This window comes from Triticum urartu, chromosome 3A (genome assembly GCF_056163025.1).
Source record: "Triticum urartu cultivar PI428250 chromosome 3A, HENAU_Tu73, whole genome shotgun sequence".
Lineage (NCBI taxonomy): Eukaryota > Viridiplantae > Streptophyta > Magnoliopsida > Poales > Poaceae > Triticum > Triticum urartu.
In genome coordinates, this window is record NC_141875.1 from 6,329,229 (window position 1) to 6,338,015 (window position 8,787).

Genomic DNA, 8,787 nt, shown 5'->3' on the forward strand with positions numbered 1-8,787 from the left:
CTTGATTTTGTTGAAGCTGAAGCCCAAACAAACAAGGCAACAATCGTTTATGTTACTATGTTGTTTTTCTTATCATTTATTTAAAGACTAGCTAGTTGGACTGGTCTAGTCGTACATGTCTTTTTTGTTTCTCTTCCCGTTTCTTTTTCTTCACTTTTCTCTTACTTAAATGTATTTTTTTATTATTCCTCTATGTTTTTCATTTCCTTTTTCGTTTTAATTTTTTTCTCCCATTTTCTTTTTTTGACTTTTTACTCATTTTCAGTTATTTTTTTTTCAAGGGTAAACATTTTCAAATACTACATCAATATTAAAAATGTTTATTAGGTATTAAAAGTTCTTATCATGTATTAAATTTTATATCACATATTTTCTCTTAAAACATACAACATGGTATTTAAAAAATATTCAGCATGTACTCAGAAAAGCTCATCGTGTATGTTTTTTCAAAACTGTTCATCAGTTATTTAAAAGTATTCATCCGTTTTAAAAAGTGTTCCTTGTGTATTTAAAAAGTGCATCTTGTATTAAAAATCTTGAATTTGCTTTTTATAAATGTTCATCATGTATAAAAATAATGTTTATCTTGTATTTTTAAAAAATTCCCAACACGCATTCTTGAATAGCCATTGATAATGATTTAAAGACATGATGACCAGATTTCCAAATACAGATGAACATTTTTTATGTATGCGCTGAACATTCTCCGTGCCACATTCTTAAGCGCAGACATTGCTGGACCAGCACATCTACCGTGCGGGGATTTTGAGCTTTTTATTTATTCCCACATTTTTTTATGGATTTTATTGATCCCCACTTGTGGACTTGGTAATTCCACGGTCTAAATTTCTCCAGGAGGCGGGTATGAGCAGCTTGTTGAAATTCCACGGTCTCACTTGAATAGTGCTCATGGCCGTTTGGTCAAAACTATATGCGTGCATTATACTAATATACTATATGAAGAAACAGTCAACATCACAAGGACTTTTTCATCTAAGAAGATATCATAGATTTTCGTGAGAAATTAAAGGTCGAATGTGGACAAATCCAATTGCAGCCAAAGGAAACTTGCTGGAAACACAACATCTTTGTTGACTGCTGACAAAGGGAACTTTGACTGTGTGAGCAAATATAGGTATATATAAGCCTCTACGTACGCGAGCAGGTAGCAGGAAGAGATCATAGGTATCCGAAACTTCGGTGCAGCACCAGCTATAGTCCAATTCTCCTGGTGCTACCATTCCTTGCGAGAAACACTGAGAGGCGCTGGCACGTGATCATGGAGCGCTCTTCCACACATGTTGCTCTCTTGCTGGCTCTCATCGTATGCTGTTCCATGGCATCCTCGGCCGCGGCAGCCCGAGGTAACTAGTGAATTGTTGTTTCCTTTTCATACACACTCTTTTCCACGAGAAACAAAAAGGAACTAATCTTCTATTCTTAAATAGCTACAACCCAATATCAATTTTTCCTAGACATGCAAACCATGCCACATAAGCAAATCATGCATGCAAGTTATAAATTACATTGTTTTCGTATTACTCTATGTAGAATTGCCGCCACGTCATCAATTCATGCATGTTAGTCATAAGTTAATTTTACGTTAGATTGTGTATTGACAGTATATGTGCTAGGGCGATCAGAACTCACCTATGTAGTGCACCCTTCACATTTTTGTTAGAGACACATTATTTTAAATGCAATACAATTTTCCTCCTTTTATACCCTTTATCGCTTCCCATTAGTTCTAGATATTCCTGTAGCAACTTTATGCATTTCGTTTAAAAAGGTTCCTCCGGCAACACATGGGGCATCATGTATCTAGTATGTTTAATTATTATGTCTGGCCGGATTATGTGCATGCAGCTTTTGTGGACGGAAACCGTGAAGGAGAACGTCCTCCCGCGCCTTGGGCCTCAGGCAGGAGGTCAGCGGAGTGTCCAGGATGTGGAAGCACTTCGTCGCTGCCGGTGACAGCCAGACTTGCGCCACACCGAAAGAACCTGCAGGTTGCTGCGAACGTCGACTTCTATGCATGAATCAAATGTGGAAGTTTTCGTTGTATGCATACAAGTATCATGCACAGCCATATTGATGCTCTCGCTATTGTTGTCCTCTTTTGTATGCATATATTTAGTTAATATAGAAAATGCCATTGAATAATTGTTCTATGGTTCTTGGCTTAAAAAAGTGGTGCTGCTATCATTGGCGTCGCCCAGAAGTGGCAAGCACGGTGCCTTCATGATCATTACTTGCACATTCTGGCCAGCGTCAGCAACTGGATTGTCACCATCATCGCTGTTATTGTCACAACCTCCTTATTTCCCCACCTCTCCATCCTCATAATCCTCCTTCATTTCCTCGTCGTCACCATCAGCTTCTTTGAGTCGTTGTAGAGTTACCTGCCATGGGAACCATCGGCGCAGGATGTTCCAAAGCAACTGACACAATGGCTAAATTGCTGTGCCATTTCATCATTGCTAATAAAATAGGTCATGCTGCAAGGAAAATCCCCTATGAGATTTTCAACCTTGTTCCACAGTTGTGGGAAAGATGCAAAAAGGAAAGGAAAAAAATAGCCTACATGAAAATACAAAAAAAATATTAAAAAAAAATAAAAAATGGATTATACCTTGACGTAGCTATTGGGCTTCATGTTGACATCCATCAAAATTTCTTTAAGCCTTCTGTATTGCCAAAGAAGCTATAATTCAGGGCGAGCTCGGTAACCATCTGCCAAAAAATGCTGAACAATGTTTCCATTATAGTTTTAAAAAGCCAGTCCATGGTAATGTGACTTGCCATGTATATGTTAGAAAAAAAAGTTTCAATAAACATCATGCCAGTTGCTGAAGGACCCATCGGCCTTTGTGTCTGCCGCGACAACCTTACCGGCAAGCTCGTGTGTCCAAGTGACTACATCTAAGCATTCAAAGTGCATATTGATGTCAAGCCATTTGACATCCAAGATGTGGACATACATATTCTACTTCATGAGTGCAAATACTTGTACTCCCCCGGTGTTTGCATCACGGGATGCAAACATTCATATTATCAAACATGAATCAAGTTAAGTCACCGAGTTTGAAACAGTAAAACAAATAAATAGAACATTTATGGCTGCATGCATCGTCCAGATGTAGAGGCCGGGAGTACATCCTCCTTTTCTAAAAATAAATAGAAAACACGACCACAACTGGTCGAACACGAGATTACATAGCTAATATATATAGTCTAAAAGAGGCTCGTAAGCCAAACTGATTGAATAAATCTTGTGCAACCAATTCTAGCCGGCTGCACCCAGAGGCTATAAGTGCCTGCGCCTCCACATGTTGTAGTGATGACCACATCCATGAAGCCGTAGCCTTGTAGATAACCTGCAGTAACTCTTTTATTTGAATAGCCAAGAACTTTGACCGGCCATTAAGTGAACTGACTCCATCAAGACGGTTCTTCAGAGTAGGTAGTACATAATATCCGATATCTCTACGTATCTATATTTATACGAGAGAGGTCTTTGCGCTGCACAAGCCTTCTTCTTCTTCCATGGTACGAGCCATGGCAATCCTGGCTGTTATACTCATATGCTGCACCTGCACCCTGCCATGCTCAGCTACCATCCAAGGTAACTTGTTCTACTAGGTTAACTCTGCTGCAGTAATGTGTGTGTGTGTCTATATATATATATATACACACACTCCGTTAACTGGTGATGTGTATGCATGCAGTTCATACGGAGGGAACACGTGAGGGACAGAGCCCTCCGGCGCCACACTCAGCACCACGCCAGGGTACGGCATGCCGCCGCCGCCGCCGACACCTGCAGCGCCGCACCACAAGATCCAGCAGCAGGCTGTTTCGGTGCCACCGATGTGATGGATTATCCTAGGCGAGTCTCGCAAAGTTTATCGTTTTAGTTGCCAGAGTAAAGCAGTGCCAGTGCCAGCGAAATGTTGCTAGAGTCCAGAAAACTAAGTATGGAGATGGCTCTATCGTTCTTTTATAAAACAACAAATCTTTCAACAAGGTGGCTCTGTGCATCGTTCCGTAATAATTTGTATGAGTTTTAGTATCATGTACCTATTGTCATGTATGTTGCGACACAAAAAAATGAAGTGGATAAGAGTGTTCTTTCTAAGCTCATCATGTCTACCATCTCATTCCTCTCAATTTTCTGTAGTGCCGCTCACAGTACATGAGGCTAGAGAGCAGGAACAGAGCAAACCATTTTCTCCTCGGGCGTCACCCCGCATGTGATGGGGAGGTCAACCTAGCCGCTGCCTCCGCCGCCTACGACCCCCCCCCCCCTCCTCCTGCCTCACTGCAAGCGGCGGCGGGGGTATCTTCCTTGCCGCGTGCTGGAGGCTGGCGCAGGCAGGCTTTCGGGGATCCATATACGGCGTTAAAGCAGCGCGCCACACCATGGCCTCACACCGGAGCATGTGATGGCGCGCGGGTGTGCTCGTGGTGTGATGGGATATGCAACGGTTGTGCACATTTGAAGTAGTGGCGTCAATCAACTCGATCCATTGTTCAGTCGCTGTGGGCTTAGGGCAGCGTGGGATGCCGGCAGATGCTTACATCATGGCAGTTCGCTGGCGGAGGTGGATTCGGCCTCCCCCTCCCCTCCTGGTGTAGGTATATGGCTCGGTGGTCAGGAGTGGACCAATGGGCTGGTGCTGGTTGGCAGGGGCGCCTCTTCAGGGAGGGAAGCAGGGGCATCCCGTCCTGAACGTCGACAAGGTCTAGAGGTGCCAAATCGGGATTAATGGGCAGCTACAACATGGCTTGCGGCTGTCAGAGCTTTCCTTGCCTAGATCTGGCCGATGGGGGCCTAGTCATGCTAGGGTGCCTGCTTTGGGTTGGAAGGAGGGGCCTTCTGTCACTTACCGGGTGACGCCATCCATGTGCAGTGACCATAGTCGAGGGCGTCTCAGAGCCACAGTTCTTGTGGTGGAACCCGCGACTCAAGTGTTGTCTAGTGGCCATGGTCACGTGGGCGGCGTGGTGACCAAGATGGTGGCGGTGGTGCGGCAGGTTTCTGGCTATACCACGTATCAATGGTAGTGAGAGCTGGCCGGGGTGAAAACATGTTCTATCTTTGGCAGGATGGTGGCGGTATTTATTGGCATAGCCCCCCTTATTGAAGGTGTCGTCGTGGTTACTTAGTACCCTCGTATTGCTAAATGGGAAACCCTGATCCTTGTATCAGGTGGTGGGGTCGCTCCGGCATCGTGACCTTCCTGGAGGCGAAGTGTATGAGCCCATGGTTCGTCTTGCACGGCTTCGTCTCTTCATGGTGACTCGTTCATAGTTGAGGGCTTCGGAGGCTTAACTCTTACTTGTTGTTTGCTTGGATTTGTATGGGGTGGTGTAGTTGTTCTTTAGCATCGATGTCCTACCTTGCGTCTGTGTGGTGTGGCGTGTTCTTGTACGTGCTGAGTTGTTCAGTGGTTGTTGATTTACATATAAATTGGGGAGAGAGCCATTTTCCGTTAGAGGGCAGAAACCTATTTATGAACTTCATTTTAGGTATATTTATTATTTTTGACTGTTCCTGGAAAATTCCATATGATTCTTGATTAATGCTAGCAACCACGATCAAATATGTCGTCTTTACTGAGTCTAAACATACTAGTACCTAGCACACATGTGTGAGTCATATGCCATGATTAGATTGTTTGCATGAGATCAACTTCCAATCTATTCACCAGGGTCAACAGCCTGGAGCGCAAAACCAGCAACCCCGCCTTGTGTTGTCCTAGGAAAATCACATATGTACACATAAAATTTCAGTAGAGCCAACTCAATTAATTTCTCTATTGTATTCCAACATAATCGTTCTCGGCACCTCGAGTATACTTTCTCTAGTGAAATTTGACAACAAATATCTATTGTCCATGTATGTTGCACGACAACATAATATATGGAAATTCCTAGCTTCATCGCGGGTCATGTACACTACAAGACAATGTATAGGATTACTATTCTTTTCTAAACTCATATTTTAGGTTTTTTCTGATCTTCTTAGGGGGTGGTGGGCATTGTGAGTTTTTTTTTTCATGTAACAGATTGATTTTGAAACTGCAATGCCGACATCGCCATTTGAAAGTCTTCTGGTCCAAAGCAACACATCGAGTAACCATTGGCATTGAATCATCAGAAAAAGTACCGCAATGCTCATAGGTTGCTACGAAGCCATAAAGAAATGAGAATTTGGACCACCGGTTGAGGAGATCATCAAAATATGTTGGTGTTTTGCCGCTATTTTACAGTTCGCGACTAAGAAAGAGAGAGAAAATATAACAACTGATCTTTCTATAGTTTGATATATAATGGGAAGAAATTGGATGGGAAGAGAAACTAAAACCAAGAGCATGATTTGAATTCCAGTCACATTTCTTCATTCGTTACTTGTATTTTTCACGACAATGGTGTACTCGTGTTAAGTTAGTGGCACACTTATTTATTTGTGCTATGTTAGAAATGTGACTAAAAGTGTGTTTGTTTATTTATTTCTCTTGGAAGATTGCTAGTCCCATGGGTGTATAAGTGCAGTTGTTTATTCGTGTTGTTGGTCCAACATTCTTGCCACATCTTTTATTAGAACGGTTCTTAGAACGTCGGTTTTTCGACAATGATTCTTGTCACATATGTACTGGAAACTCTTAGGGCACACAGGTGCGAGGGCACACAACTGCAAAGCCCAGCGCCAATACACGATTGCCTCGTGATTCAAGAAGTCATTGGTTCCAGTAGGGTTTCTAAAACTTAGAGTCCTGATACTTACATATTGAGTTTGGAAACTTAACGATTTTGTCATTCATTCATATTTAGTTTTGTTAGTGGAAACTTACCAAAGTTTGAAAAATTCATCAAAACATATGCAAAATGAAGCTTACTTCAAACGCCTCGTGGCAAGCTACACGATTCTGAAAACATAACTTAATTCGAACATTTCATTGAAAATATATGAAAGTGTTAAATTTGGAAGCCAAGACAAAAAACACACGTGAGGGCTTGGTGCCCCACATCCGCATGCCACAGATCCTCTCCCACATTGGTACTTGTTCCTTTGAGACAACAGTCGAGGGATAGAGGCCAATGGGCCGACCTTGAAACATAGGAATAAATATTTAATTAGTTTTTTGCTAGAGCCAAGGCTGATATGTCTCGCTTATGCGAGACGGGAGAACACTTCGCCTCAAGGGCTCGCCTTACTGGACAAGCCCAATAGCGTGACTTTGGGAAGCTTGTATGCACTGGTACAAACTGATTTTAGAATATCCCGAATGTTTTTTCTTTTCGTTTTTCATGTTTTCTCTTTCGCTATTCACCAGGTTTTCTTTCGGTTCCTTTTCTAATTGTTAATCTGTGTTTACTTTTTATTCTCAAATATATGTCGGATACTTTATGTGTATAGGTTGAACATTTTTCGAGGTACACATTCAACATTTTGCAAAATCTGGATTGAACATCTCTCTTAATAAATAATGAACATTTTCAAACACATGTTTGAACATTTACAAATATGCCATGCATATTTTACAAAATCATGGGAATTTTCTTGTTTTGTGTTATGAACGTATGTTTTAAATGGCATGGGCATTTTATATCTGTTATGTACATCTTTCCTAATTTATGTGCACATGTGTTTACATTTCATGAACAATATTTACAAGTTTATGGAAACATATTTTAAATGCACAGACATTTTATAAATTTCATGAAATATTTGTTGAATGGTACAACAATTTTTCAATGGTTACTTGAACGATTCTTATACATTTTCATGAGCTTAAAAAACAATCATGAAAGTAATATTTTAAATGCCACCAACGTTTGTTGAGTGGCAATTGCGTGAACAGATAGTTACATTTCATGAACATGTCTTTAACGGACGATTAACATTCATAGAAATTATGTATATTAATTTTCGTAATATAGGATTATATAAAATATTTTCAAAATATAAGTAAAATAAAAGTGATAATAAAATAAAACCAAACTAGTAAGCTAAGGAAAAAAACTAATTTAATACTAATTTAAGACGGCCTACTAGATGATGTGCCATTTTATACTAGTACTTATAGTTGAAGAGGGCTTATGCGTTAGGTTAGGTGAAGAGTGGTGCATTTAGGCCCTACTTTCTAGTCATGATCAAGGTCGCACGTGCGCACAGATCACTTGTCATCCTGCGCTAGATTCAAGCAATTGATTTGTTTGCTTCGCTTTCAGTAGCTTTGAAAGGATCGAATTTTTTCAAAAATGTTTATGAATTTCCAAAATGTTAGAGAATTTTAAAAAATATTCATGTAACTGAATAAAAATTGGGCATTGGAAAATGTTCACGTATTAATTTTTATCAATTTAAAAACTTTTTGGAATTTATAAAATGTTCGTGAACATAAAAAATATTCATAAACTTTATAAAATTCAAGAAATTATAAAACAATTCACGAATTTTAAAATTGCTGGAAAATATAAAAATGTTCAAGAATTTAAAATACGTTAGGAATTTTTCAAAATTTTATCGTTTAAAAATATACTTTCAAAACCAAAGGTTTCAAAACCAGAGCGTACAACAAAACATGGTTCTGCTGCCGGAGTTCGCTATTAGCTGGCTATATGTTGGGGCCAATAGTGCTCGCAGCTTGTTCCTTCTCTTATGCTTGATTGTAAATTTATTTGAAAATGGGGTCATGATTTTAAAAAATCTCCATGATTTCAAAAAACAATCCATGAATTTGAAAAAATTTGAGAATTAAAAAATATTTCTTAATTAAG

At 40.1% G+C, this 8,787-nt stretch overlaps 2 long non-coding RNA genes across 2 annotated transcripts; both read left to right on the plus strand.

The window, feature by feature from the left end:
• Nucleotides 1-1,173: 1,173 nt before the first annotated feature.
• LOC125547519 (uncharacterized) lies at nt 1,174-2,163 on the plus strand. Its single transcript, XR_007300696.1, has 2 exons — nt 1,174-1,364; nt 1,867-2,163. It is a non-coding gene; the product is annotated as an uncharacterized LOC125547519 (long non-coding RNA).
• Nucleotides 2,164-3,431: 1,268 nt separating this feature from the next.
• Nucleotides 3,432-4,138, plus strand: LOC147977616 (uncharacterized). The gene is made up of 2 exons (XR_015599476.1): nt 3,432-3,625; nt 3,729-4,138. It is a non-coding gene; the product is annotated as an uncharacterized LOC147977616 (long non-coding RNA).
• The last annotated feature ends 4,649 nt before the right edge of the window (nt 4,139-8,787 follow it).